Here is a 14,681-nt window from a genome sequence, read left to right as displayed (position 1 = left end):
TTCTTGGATGCAAGTGTTTGTAAAACATTTCCCTCTACTGGCTGGCTGCTGAAAGTACTCCTAAGAAATCATAGGAAACAATTCGCTACCTGCTCTCAAAATCTGCTCTTATGCCCACCTCTAACAACTGATTATTAAATGCTTTCTTGCATGTTTTCCTTCTTTTACAATATCCCTTTGATCAAATATTAAATTGATCCCCCTATTTCCCTCAATTAGGTGTGACAAGAGTATTGACGCAAAGAGGATGCTATGATTTCATTTACAACGAACTTGAGATTTGCCCTCAGCAATAAGCAGCTGTAGCCCTGAATCATCCCATCAGGCTCCTGGCTTCCAGGTGGAAGGAACAGAGAGGGTGACCCCAGTCCTGCAGTGGCCATGCATTCTTAACCTGGGATACGAATCATAAGAGCCCAAGGCTCATGGTGTCCAATGGGAACATAAGAATTGCAGGAAATACCACTATGTGTAAAAACAGTCAATCTGCAGACTGGCCAGCCATCTCAAGTGGTCTCTTGCTAATAGGGGCTTTCCTCACTTTTATGAAGTGAAGGCAGAGGAGTCCAGTTTGGGATCCACACACTCTGGCATTTTACTCCCAACAGTTTAACTGGAAGCCTAGGTGCCTGTGGCCTTCGGCACCCGCAGTGTCACAATGTGATATTAGTTCAGCACATCCAGTAGTTCAACCACACAGCACGAGTGAACCTGGGGTGACCAAAACACCAACCCAACCCGAATTCCTAGAGAATCGGAAATGAGCACACACTGTCCTCACTGACATTCTTTAAGAGCCCACTGTTATCCTAATGCTGAACTTCCCTGGGACCAAAAGACATTTAATTTACATTCCAATTTCGGTAACTTATTTTCAAACTTAGGTCATTGCAAACAAGGCTTTAAGGGAGTCAAGAAGCCCTCAGTTGAAAATGATGTAGTTGGTACTCCGGTTTTCCATTTGTACCATCCATTCTCAATACTACTGATAGTTTTACATTTTCTCAGGGTGGGAGGCTACTTTTTGTTTTATTCACAAAAAGCTCAGAGTAAACAATGGTGGATGGCCTTTGCTCGTGGAACTGAGGTGTAAGGGTTAATTTGGCAACTCGCCCTCACAGAACTAGCTGTGGCGCCCTCAACCTCACAGCTGGTTCTGAATGAATCCCACTCTCCACACGCACGTCTGCATGCCCCGTGCCGATTAACAGCGCGAACTGCAATCGTGCGCCAGACCAAGACCCTGCCTCTTCCCAGCTGGGGCCTTGGGCGCGTTGCTCCTGGGAGTTTCGTCTACTCATCTCTCAAGCAGAGATGATGATCCTTTTTTACAGCGTGGTCATGAGTCTCGAACAAGGACTAAACGTGTCAAGTGCTTGGCATGAAGTAAGCACTCAAAATCGTGTTATTTGCTCTGTAGATATCATCAGTTCTTGCAAATGCGTTATTTTACAGACAACTCAAATTGTGTACAAAGGGGAACAACCTTGTGTCAAGTCAAATTACACGGGTAAAATCTGCGCGCCCCATACTCTGTTTTTGCCTCACTGCTCCTGACGCTGTAAGGACCGTGTCTTTTGGCTACTTGTTGACTCTGATTTGTAAGCCAGGTCTAGAAAAAAATGTAGGAATTTTCTTAAATGATAAATGTATCGTACGTGGTGCTGTTTGATTAGCTTGGAATAATTGTGGGGTGATTTTCCTTTACAGACAGATATCTTCAGATCAACACTTCTTGATCGGCAGATCCATGAAACTTGCAGAGCAGAGAAATTTGTTCTAAGGTGAGAAATCTATTCACTTTATGCTCATCTGATTTCATGGTTTTTGCAATTATTCTTTTTTATTTCTATTTTTCAATGGCATTTCTTTCAAAGTCCCAGTGGTGCTGAGCGGAAACACATCCAGTGACCCTTCCTTGCCCAGGCTACTTCTTGCCAGGCTACCTCTTAAAAATGCATACCTAATCACCTCCCCGCAACCCCTACCCACCCAGCTTAAAATCATTAACTGCTGTCCCTTTGCTCCTGGGGTAAAATCGGAGATCCTGAACTTGGCCTCCAGCGCCCTGACCTCCTTTGTCCCAGCCACCCTGCCTGACCCTCTGTCATCAAACCACACTAGACGTCCGGGTAGTTCTTTGTGTCCCTTTCCATTGAACGGCCTGCCCATTCAGTGACCCCAGAGACAGAATGTGGTTCTCTTTCCTCCTCCCCGCTTGCCTTACGCTAAACTGCGTCAACCTTCAGCTTGTATGTCATTTGTCCAGAGATGTTTTTCTGACTCTCCTCTGTGTAGTCAGATTTCCATATTATACACACTTTGCCACTTTGTATTTCTTCCTAGCATTTATCATAGCTGTAACAAAATAGGCACGTGGTTAGATATTCACCCAACACTGTGTATGTAAGCTTTATGAGGGCAATTTTATTGATTGAAAGAGTCAACATCCGCCCAAACCAAACATTAGTTTAGTGAACGCAAACTAAACTTTCAATCAATATTTGTCAAATGCATGATTGAACGGCATATTCAGTACCACACTGTCAATGTCTAGTATATAGCAGATGCTCAACAAACGTTTGTTCAATGAATAAATGAAAATTTTGTCTGTTCAGAAGGAAAAGGGGAGCTACCGCAGTGTGGAGAGAGTTGCAGGGGATTACAGTGAAAGGATCTTCTGCATGAGAGCCAGAGATCCTATCTGCGTGACCATCAGTTCACAGGGCTTTCTGGGCAGAGACTTCTGCTTACCTGGGAGTGTACAGGTCACTGCACTTGTGTCAGGGCATATGGTCTGCCGCTGTGTAACTTCAGGAAGTCACGTGTCTCCATTTCCTACGTAAGGAAGGACACAGGGCTCTTCCTGCCTCCCCACCCAATGTCACAGGTTTATGCGAGTCCGGTGAAAAATGTGAGAGTACTTTGTAAACTCCAAACAGCTCTAGATGTTTGAGTACTGAACTGTGAAAGCCTTTATAACATGTTAGGAGGAAAATCGTTAGCAGTCAATCAGTTCAGAAGGGTGTAAAGCCCCTCCTCCCAATTCCTCCGTCCAGAGTTACCCACTCTTGCCAGTTTCTGTGTGTCCCTGTCCTTGTCAATATGGTCAATAGACTGATTTATCTGTATATACATACAGATAAACGTATACATATATACATATACTTATAAACACACACACACAAATACCTATGTAAACCTAAAAGTACGAACCGGATCTCACCCCGTTCAGCGGTGTTGCGCTCCCCTTGCTGCATTGTGGGCGTTTCAGCGACAGTGCATGTGGGGCTTCCCAGCCACTGCGTAGTAATCCCCCTGTGTGCACCTGCTATGATGTGTCGTTGCCATGCTGGTGGATGTCTGGCTTGTTTCCATTTTCACCACTGTAAACAGGGCTTCAACAAACATCCTTGTCCAATTTGATTGCCTACCTTCTCTGCTTAAAAGGACTGAATAGTTGCCTCTTTTTACACGCTGCACTTACATCTCATGCCACGTGACAGAAGCCTGGTGCTTATTTATGGTATAGCTGTAGAACCAAAGTTGTCTTTATCATGTTACCTCTAGCTGTGGGACAGCTTCAGAATTATCTCTGGTGTAGCCTACCTGCTCTGGCAAAGTCGGGCTGTTTACTGTTTGTGAACTTCCAAATCTATCTTTTTGCCTTTACCGCTTAAACGGTGGTGCCTTTACCAAACCCTGCTGAAACATGTTTCCTGAATTCTCTCTTTATGATTTTCCATATGTTTTTTCTTCCCTCAAGAAACAGCCCCAGATCCACCTCCTCTCAAAAGTCTGTGTAGGCTAATTCCGTGACAGTTTTCTGATGCTTTAAATGTTCTTGTTATTTTTTAAAACAAGCATTTATTGAGTGTCCATCTCGCTACACTGGAAATGCATGTGGGTATGAGTACCTTGTAAGATTTCTTCAGCTATTCCTTGTCTATAAACTGCCACATCTAAGTTAACGATGGGTAACAAGGGTGCCATAGTCTGCCCTTCAGAGCTCTGCTGTCAAATTCTATCACCACCTAAAATTTTGCCTTTGCTACAGCTAGGTGCATGGGGCTGTCTGTGAGATGGCATGATATGGCCAAGGTGGGATGAAGTGAAGAAGAAAGAGGAGTTTCTTAGCATCAGATCAGTACTGAAAGAGTATGTGTTCACTGCAATGTGCAGGAATTCTGCCTTGTGAGTTTCTGAAAAGCTTGTGGTCAGGGCAGTGAGGTGTCTGATCAGCAGTGACGTACACGGGTCCAGCTGTCCGGGGGAGTAACTATGGAGGCCTTTATAGGCTGTGTAAGAGGTGACTGGGCCGGAGCCATAACTGGGCTGTAACAAGTGTTCTTTGTGAACGCTGTTTTGATCTGTTCAGTGTTCCTCTACAGACAGAGCCACCTAAATTCTAGAATTCAAAAATGTACTGGGAACAAATTTCTTTGGCCAATCAGCAAGTCTTTCCAGACCAGAGGAGGTATCTTTTCTTCTTCTGAAGAAAGGTCATGTCTGCTACGGATCTCCAAAACAAAAAACCACAATGAGAACAAAATCAGAATAGCTTATAAGTCACTATACAAAAGAGTCTTACTTCAACATAATTCTGCTTCTGTGGAGCAAATAGACAGCATGTATAGGAGAAATGCCAAAAGAGTATTCTATTAACAACAGCAAAGCATCAACCTAGCAGACAGCGGTCTCCCTAACTGCAGCAGGCTGGTAGTTACAGAGTCACGAACAGTTTCACCCTACAGACAGCAGATTACAGGCACAAACCAAAGAACAGTCAGAACAACAACAGCATAACAATAAAATAATGAAGGCAGCAGCTACGATTTCATTCTTAAAATACGGAGGTAGTGCTTGTTTTAAATATTTCATCATATTTTAATTTTCACAACAGCCTTGTGTGGGCAATTACTATCATATAGATGAAGTGAGCCTTGGAGCATTTATGCAGTTTGCTCAAGTCACACTGTGAGCGAGTAGCAGGGACAGGAGTCCATCCATTTCTCTCTAACACGTAGATTCTAACCCTTGTTTTCTACTGACCCTCCATCCAGTCTCTTCGGATGTAAGGGTGGGAAGGATCCGTCATAGGGCTTTTTGCTCACATTGACACAGCTGGACAACAGCAGCTGAAACATCTGAAGGAATTCTTAACAAAGTTTTTGAATCTTACTAAAGGGTTTCAACATAATTTAAAAATTTTCTTAATGAGGAAGGTGGCTCACCAGCCGTGGGCTTAATTTCTCTCTCTCAAGCTCCCTGTATCACGGGCGGAGTCACCAAGGCTCTCACCTGGCAGCTCCCACAGGGTCTGGCACGGGGAGGGAGTAGTGGGGGGGGGGGCGTTGGAAGCCCCTGTTTGTCAGGAGGCTGGACACACCTTTGATGAAGGATCATTACCTACCCAGGATATCCTTAGCATTCCCTGATGGGTCACTTACATTTTATCACTTCCTGTTGGTCATTAGAGCAGAGAGCTTTCAAAGACAGGGCCTGGTGCAGGTGGACAATATAATCCGGGCAGGAAATAGCTGCATCACACCGTGCTCTTCTCTAAAGGTATAAGGAGGCCGTCACACTTAGCTCTTCTAAACTTATGCCCCAGCTTCACAGTGTTCAACTTGAAAACTAAGGGATGATAAAATGGGTGGAAAATGATTCTTCATAATTCAAGGAAATAAAAGGAAGCAGTTGTCTGGATGATAAAAAAAATTGGAAGTCCACAAACCCTTCATACCTGACTTTGGCATGCGTTAATAATTTCTTCTGTCCAGCAGGCATACCCCTCCTAGTTATGTTTTATTTGACTGAGGTTAAAATGTATTTTCCGTTCATTGATATATCAAACCTGAACATTATAGAAGGGTGATCCAATGTACAGCAAGCACACGAGCCTTTCTCTATTGAGTTGTGTTTTCTGAGGTCGTTTGTGCTGCGTGATCACTGAGTTTTCAAGAAGGAGGTTTATAAGTATTTCAGAGGCCGTCTCCGTACACAGACCAGCTTCATCACGGCAGTTCTGTTGACTCACCAGTTCATGGGACAGGACCCTGTTTATAAACAGCATTCCAAGTGGTATTCTTTTGGGATTTTAGATAGAGTACCATAGAAATATCTACCTCATAAGTTTAATATGGGGATTAAATGCTGACTATACATAAAATAATATGAGCTATTAGTAGTAGCAGTAGGAAAAGCTAGAGAATGAGTCAGAAAGATGGTGTATTATGCTAAAAATATTTGGTACTCAAGTTGAGCCTGTCTAAAGAAATAAGCTGTAGGTATTTATTAATTCATTCAGTCATGAATTATTGAGAACCACCTATGTCCCAGGCAGTGTTGTAAGTGCTGGAATGAAGCAGTGACTAAGACAGACCCAATCTCTGCCTTATGGAGCCGATATTCCAAGGGACACACAAAGTGGCTTTTCTTACTCTCTTTAAAACATGCTTTTGGTGGTTTACTATCTTATTTTTTTTTCTATGAAAAATCCATACAGAGATAAAGAATTTTATTTTGATGTGAACAAGAATTACTATTTTTTACTTTTCTCTACCCGTTTCATCTCTCCTGTAAGTCTCTAAAGTTTAAGGGCAAGACTGGAGATCGGTTAATTTTTTATTCTCATTCCATGTCTAGTAGTGTCTTTTGGTAAATAACATGAAATAAAGATATTTTTTCTGAATAGCCAACCAATTTCAGTAACAAATTACGGAAATCTCTCTCATTATTTTGTAGTTGCATTTCCTATACACACAAACATAATGAATTTTTCCAGGCACCACAGGCTTGGTTTACTGGTTTTCACCTTTTAGACACTGAAATCTCTCCGCAGAGAATCAGAACTAGCTCTGTGTTTTAATCTACTTATGCTGGGTGTCACGGAAGGGGAAAGGATGGGCATGTGGCATTACTCCCTGCAGGGCAAAGCCTGCCTCACATATACACCAGAGCGGATTCATCTTGCCTGGCCACGTGATCCAGGGACTGGGGAACAGTTCTCAGGGCCAGGCTAGGGAGATACAAGGTGATAAAGATAAGCGCCATATTAGTGATACATAAAAGATGTGCTATGAAATTCCCCAGGAAGAGAGCTCATTTGGGGTTACAGTGAATACAGAAGAAAGGAAATGAATTTAGGCTTGAAGAATAAGATTCCGGTAGAAGAGAAGGAGGAGGGCATTATTAGTAGGTAAGTGGAAACCTCCCACTTGGAAGAATACCAAGAGCCTTGGGAATTTTTACTTTATTCTCTAGGCAATGGTAAGTTAGCAAAGGTTTCTGCCTGGGAGATTGACATGTGGCTTGTGAAAATGGTCTTCCCTGATAAACTTGATGCTATTGCCTGAATTTAGAATGGAGAAATGATTAGAATTTAACGGAATATGATAGAACTTAATTGGAATTTAATAGGTCACATAGTCTACTAGGTGGATTGCCATCAGCGTTAAAAAAAAAAAAAGAAAAATAGAATAGAATACAAAGTATTAAAATATATCACCTGTAGTGAGGCTAAGTATTTTTTTATGAAACTTTCACTTTTGCACATGTGGGTAAGTGGGTGGGTAGGAAATCCGGAAGTGGATTTCAGCCAAAAAAGTTCAAAACCACCGAGGTAGAGTCGCTCCTGAGATTCTTTACTAGAGAGCTCTTGTTTCTTTCTTCCATACCAGAAATAGTTGTATTCCAACTAGCAACTATAGTATTTTATTTTTATCATATACATATCAGCTTATCCTGTAAGGAAGAAGATTGTGCGTTGTCAAAGACAATAACGAAGAAAGCAATGATACTGATTTTATTCAGTCTATCGCTATAGGGAGAGCGCCCCAGATCTGAGATCACGGAGCCTCGGCAGCTGGTTTCTCCTTAGCTTAACAGGGAGGAGTGGAGACGCCCCAGGTGGGATGCTTTACCCTATGCATTGTTCTGTCATCAAGGGAAGTCTCCATCAGGTAGCCGTGCAGGAAAGGTTTATCTCTGTGTCTAGTTAATTTCGGGGGGGGGGGACAAACAGTTCTAATCTCAGCTAAGCCATCCGTGAGACAAAGAACAAGGCGCTGTCTGTCTTTGCCAGCATGTGCAGGTAAAAGGGGAAAGGTCTGTGTTTGTCCCTGCCATAGGTAAACAACGGGGTCCTCAAGAGTCTCTGGGGGTCACGAGAAAGAGTGGCCAGCGAGTTTTTCTCACATAGTATGGGAAAGGTTGGTCTTTGCGGTCAGCCATTTCCTGGAACACAAGAGTGAGGGGATTTTGGAAAACAAAAGCTTGGGGAATTTCCTAACTCAGAGCTCAGGTAAACTTCAACATTGTCAGTTTTCTCCTCTGGATTGGCTTTAAAGAAAGCACAGGACCAAATTTCGCACCCACTTCCTACAAATGGGTAGAGCGTGAAGCCAGCTAATTTCTTGGATGATAATTGATGGTGGTTAACGCTGCTGGGTGCATAATTCTGTAACAGGAAACTTCTTTTTAATCTGAGAGTAATTAATACTGAAAATGATCATTTAAAGTGGATCTCCTTTCAGGGCAAAATTTAATAGAAGACAGAAAAAATAATTTGGACATTTATCTTGAAAAATGACACTTAAAATAATAAAAATAAATTTGCTGAATCACTTATTTAATAAAAGGCAATTTATAATTGCAGCTGTAAGCTAATTTTAGCACAAAGAATGGATGAGGCACTGATTTGAAGCCATAGCTTCATACAACACACTTTACTTGTGATTTTCACAGCACAATTTTATGAAAGATACCATTTGCAAAAAATATTCAAGACTTCTTCAATTTTCTGAGATGTCTCAGTCTTTTGATGTTCACTTGATTCCTTTTTGAAGTTTCTGTATATCCTCTTCTCCATTTGGTAGGCAGTCTAACTCTATTAAATATTCATTTGTCAATGGAGTCCTTACCGTTCCCTGACATCAGGTTTTTATCTTTTCCATGTGATGTCATCTTGTAGTTGATTGGTATTGAATATGTTGTATTGCTGGATATTTAAAACAAATATGTTGACTCAGTGTGTGGACTGACTGAGTAAACATTTTCTGGGTTCTGCAGTAAATATTTTCCTTTAGTTTAGGATGAACCTCATTGTTCTATTAAATTCCTAATCATGAAGACTTCAAAACAAAACTCCAGTAGCAGCCTCCCCTCTGCATTTTCATGCTTTAGTTCAGGTAATTCTCACTTCAACTCTATGAGGCAGGTGTCATTATTATACCTAGTACATGAAAAATGAAGGCTTTGAGAATTTGTGTAATTTTCCCTAAATCCCACAGTCACCAATGGCAGAGCCAGGACACGAACGCAGGAATCTTAATAACACAGTTTGTACTCTTTGCTGAAACGAGATGCTAGCCTTCTCCTCACCAAGACTACCCACTTCTATTTTTCCTACTTTTATTTTTCCCTTTGCCTGGATTTCTTTATCTACTTATTGGAAATTTAGTTTTATCTTGTTATATATTTTTAGCCAATTTAAATTCTTTGTAGGAAAAAAGAGGTGTATGCATTTTTAAAAAAACAAATAACTTTTTCAAGGGAATCTGGAGAGAAAGTGCACAAGGTTCTGGATCCTGTGAACTTGAGCCTCACTTGGGATCTTCACTCATTAGCTGAGTGGCCTGAGGTCAAGGTTAGAGCTCCAATGTCCTCACTTGTAAACAGTGAAGTTATTATTACCTCTCTCATAAGGTTATTTTAAGATTAAACACAATAATACATCTAAAGTGCTTGGCATCTTGTCTTTTACACGGAAGGCACCTAATAAACATTTCTATCATCATTGTTTTTATGCTGACAGTGAGACAGGTCTTCCAGGAAACAGTGTCCTGGGCTGGGAAAAAGCAGCCCTACTTCATTCTAGTTCCACTACCATTATGTAACATTTATTTTTCTCAATTTTTAAGTCACGAAGATGGGACAACCATTATTTTTTTCAGGTTGAGTGGATTCTTAAAACTTCTTTGGAGAGGCACCATCTAAGTTAATTCTGTAATGATCAAGTTACAAATATTTTATTAATTTGAAGATAGACAATATGGCACTGATGTAAGCACCTATGACTCTCAAAGGAGAGCAGTACAATCCTGGGATGACTAATTCTGGGTGCTCGTGTAATGCTAGAACCTGTTGGTGTGATTAGAAAGTCCATGGGGGGGGGCCTTCCCTGGTGGCACAGTGGTTAAGAATCCACCGGCCAATGCTGGGGACATGGGTTTGAGCCCTGGTCTGGGAAGATCCCACATGCCGTGGAGCAACTAAGCCCACGCGCCACAACTACTGAAGCCTATACGCCTAGAGCCCGTGCTCTGCAACAAGAGAAGCCACCACAATGAGAAGCCTGTGCATCGCAACGAAGAGCAGCCCCCGCTCGCCGCAACTAGAGAAAGCCTGCGCACAGCAACGATGACCCAACACAGCCAAAAAAAAAAAAAAAAAAAGAAAAGAAAGTCCACATGGGACCATGCTTTTGATCACGGTGGTGGTAGGTGAAGCTTCCTTGCCCAGTCAAGATTTCTTTTGGGCTACATGATTTTCTACAGTGACTGATTTCTGTTATTTGGACTCATTTGCAAACAAGCACTATATGTTATGTTTCAACTTTAAATTTTAAGATATATCATATGGTCCAGAACAAAAGCAACGTTCTTAAGTACCTCTGAAAGGTCAAAGGTAGATTATCTATGTAAATTCAGCTAGGGATCAAAATAGCCAGACTTCTTCCAGTGAGAAGAATTGAACTGCTGACAGTCTTTGCAAATCTTTCTCTGGAGACTTCTTACAGTAACAGGGAAAAATGTGGGTTCTTGGTCAGTTTCTCAATAAATACAATTTTCTGAACTATCTCAGGGCTTTGTCATACCTTATACCCTCTTTTAACAAAGAAAGTTGTCTTAACTGTTCCCTTATAAAAAGGCATAGCGTAAGAGAATTGAGAATGTTAATTACAAATGAGATAGTGGATTTACAAACTATTAAGAGCTGCAGAAATCTTGCAATACTAAAATATTCTGAATTTTAAAGAGTGACTCTCATAACCAATAAGGACCTACTGTATAGCACAGGGAACTATACTCAATATTTTGTAATAATCTATAATGGAAAAGAATCTGAAGAAGAATATATATATATATGAATCACTGTGCCGTACACCTAGGACTAACACACCATTGTAAATCAACTATACTTCAATTTAAATTAATTAATTAATTAATTAATCTAATTAAATACAGTTTTTTTCCTAAAAGAATAAGAATGACTCTCAATGACTCTCAACTCTTCTAAACATATAAAATATTTTCTTAAACCTTAATCCACCCACTCCTGACATGTTAGGACCTGAGGCAAGACTGCGCTGGAGGCTGAGGCCCTCTCCTCCTGCTCTGGGTCTGCCCTGTGCCCCGTAGGGCCTTGCTTACCGGACGGAACATGGACACCCAGCCATGTAGCCAAGCTCCCTTCTCCCCTGCTGCACACAGATGAGCTCGGCCCCCTGGGGCCCGCAAGTGTCACATCTGTGGCTGGGCTAGTCTTCTAGACCACGGTCATCACCTGGAAGCTTGTTAGAAATGCAGAATCTCAGGTCCCACCCAGACCTACTGAAGAGTAGTCTACTTTTTCATAAAATCTCTGGGTGACTTATGTGCAAGTTAGAACTTGAGAGCCTTTGCTCTCACGTGGGAGGTTGAGGTCAGAGGCACCCATCTCTTAAGTTTAAGAGACTCCCTGTTAAAATGCTTTGTTCGTCTTTTGACCTCTGAAGGACTTGAGAAGATTCTGGCCAATGATCAGTTCTGTTCAATTCGTTGTTGGGCTTAAGGTACATTCCAAACTATAGTTGATTTTTCATCTTATACATTTAATTTTTTTTGGTCAGGTAATTTTCCTTAAGCTGTTTTCTTAGTTGGAATGCACCCCACCCACCCTACTCTGTCAATATCACCTGCACCAGGGTGGCCGTCTCTTCCGTGAAGCCCACCGTGATACCCCTGAGGAAGAGCTTCCGTTCTGACCCCATCCTCCTTAGTTAAAAACTCTGGTAGCCCATTCACTGGGTCTGCTCTGGTTATACAACTGAATCCCCACGAGACTATCAGCTCCCTGACATAGGAGCTGAGTCCCCTTCAGATTTAGATTCTCCATTACCCATAGCTGAGTCTATTAGATTTTAAATAAACATGTGAAATTAAATCTGCCTCTCTTAAGTTTATTTTTGTGGCTCCTGCAATTCTCTGCTTGTGCCAGAAAGGATATTAAAATAGTCCTGCAATTTTAATGAAGGTAGATTTTACTCCTGGGGCTTATCACATTTAGGAAAGTGTATACATTTTGTACTTTCGTGCAGAATTGTGCTTGGCACCGACCTGGTGGTCACGAAGGGAAGCAAGGGTGTTCTTCGATGAGAATTCTTGGGCAGCTGGTTCTAGTTCTGTTAGTTAACAGTATTCAAATGAAGGAATTGCTTTAGCTTGGAAAGTAAACATCAGATATAGGAGGAATAGAGCTGAAGAAAAAGGAAATTATGAAAAACGGAATACAGAAGTGTAAAGGAAAGGTAAATTTCTATGACTGGCCCAGTCTTCTGGCTCTCCGTGTCCATGCATCATAACTGGGGAGTCACGGGGGTGCAGAGAGGGGGCAGGAACTTGGAACTGGGAGTCTCTGCTCTAGTTTTGGCTCTTCTGCTAATTAACTGAGCACCTGAGAAACTCACTAAACATTTGTGGGTCTCTGTTGTCACATCTGAAATATGAATAGTTGGTCAATGCTTCTTAACCAGAGATGAAAGCTAGAAAAATGGGGGGGTAGGGGGGGCTTGTTTAAAGACACGTGACCAGGTGGGACACCCAGAAATGCGTATTTGCTGGGTTTGTGATGGGCCCCAAGCATGAGGTGCCTTTCTGATATTCATTTCTGGTTAAGCATCAGTAAATTCGATGCTCTCTTAACATTCCTTCTAGCTCAAATATTCCCCGATTTAATGACTACCAGCCCCGTAGTGAACGCATGGTTAGGAGTCTACGTGTCTGGCAGACACTGCTGGTTGTACCCCTCTTCCTTTAGGAACAAAACCCAAAGTTTTTGCTCTGCACATGCCTTCCAGAATAACTGTTACATTTCCCAGTTTTCCTTTGGGTATGTCCATGGACTAAATTCTGGCCAAAGGGAAGTGGTAAGTATAGATTCTGGGAGCGCTCTTAAAAGACAGAGGCGTGCCCTCTTCCTTCTTGCTGACTGGCATGCATAGATGATAGTGGAAGACGGGCCAGCTGGGTCAGTGCTGGACATGGGAGCTGCCATAGGAGATGGGAGGGAACCAGGACGGTGTGGCCTGGGTCCAGGACACCAGGGAGTCGTGTCAGGCGGGAACTTACTACCCCCAGGCTTCCTTTATGTGTGAGAGAAAGACATTATTATCTAGTTAAAATAACTGCAATTTTGGTTTTACTCTTTCTTTCAGCCAAACCCATTTTAAACTAAAACAATATGGAGCATGAAAAAGACTTTATGGACTCCAATTATGCTTCCCAATCTTCATGTCAGCACGAATTGGAATGTCTATTTACTGTGGCTTCTTGTTTTCTACTTCTATAAGTGTACTATGCTTATAAGACAGAGAATAATATTGTCTTTTACAGAGAGCACTTCTTTCACAGCCAAAAATTGATGGAGAGGTATCATAATTTTAGGAAACACAGTTTTCTTTTTATGATTTTATCTTATTCTCTACAAATATATATTATTTCCTTGGCATATGCTATATATATAAAAATATATATATATATATTATATATATATATATATATATATATATATAATTTTTGCCCTCAAACATGGTCAGTCACCATTAATTTTGTGTGAAATTTGGTAGGACCTGAACTACAGTGAAATACCAAGAACTGCCATTTAAATTACATATTATTGCTAATAGCTGTTATTATTGGCAATGAGCAAACATGTGGTGTTGAGTTTTTTAAACGCTTCTACATTTTTTTTGAAAGTTTGGGCTTTGTCAAGAGATCATTAGGAAAAAACCTTTAATTCTTTTCCTTCCCATTTATAGTTGAACAAAAACGCACACCCACACACACCATATATGTATACGATAATGGAATTTGTTTCTTGTGAACTTGCATTTAGCCTGTGAAAATTACCTTTAACGACTTTGAAAGATATTTTGCTTTTTGCACATGTTAAGTTTCTGATGGGGGACAGGGATGAGGGGCAGGGATGGGAGGATGGTGAAAGAAAAATTATACATATACATATATATATGTATATATATACATATAATTCAGGGCATAAGACCTGAAAAATTCTGGGATTAAAAGTCATGTGGATAATCATTTCCATTTCCAAACCTTTCTTAATAAATAATGGTAAAATGCCACAGTGGATATTTCGGGCTATTTAAGAAAACTCTCTTTCTCTCTCTCCTCTCTCTCATACACACACACACACACACACACACACACACCCCACACCCCAAAACAAACTCATTCTCACATACAGAATAGAAACTAAACCAAATCAAATCATAGAGAAAGAAGATTGGGTGGGGAAAGGAAACGGGGACTATGATGAAGAGCTCTCTCTGTTTACCTTCATTGCTCTCATCTGGGTTAGTGTAGATGGAAGCCAGAGTAAAGAAGGAAAAGATAACA

The 14,681-nt window shown here is 41.3% G+C and overlaps 1 long non-coding RNA gene across 6 annotated transcripts in view; it reads left to right on the top strand.

Moving 5' to 3' along the window:
• Positions 1–14,681, top strand: part of LOC137763953 (uncharacterized) — a 298,397-nt gene that overhangs the window by 124,234 nt on the left and 159,482 nt on the right. For all 6 annotated transcript variants that reach the window (XR_011073879.1, XR_011073880.1, XR_011073876.1 and 3 more), the window contains exon 5: positions 1,711–1,784. This is a non-coding gene — a long non-coding RNA (uncharacterized lncRNA). The remainder of the gene's footprint in view (positions 1–1,710; positions 1,785–14,681) is intronic.

Source organism: Eschrichtius robustus, chromosome 4 (assembly GCF_028021215.1).
Source record: "Eschrichtius robustus isolate mEscRob2 chromosome 4, mEscRob2.pri, whole genome shotgun sequence".
Taxonomy (NCBI): Eukaryota; Metazoa; Chordata; class Mammalia; order Artiodactyla; family Eschrichtiidae; genus Eschrichtius; species Eschrichtius robustus.
Note: the sequence above shows the minus strand (reverse complement) of the source record. Positions and strands in the feature narration are given on the sequence as shown.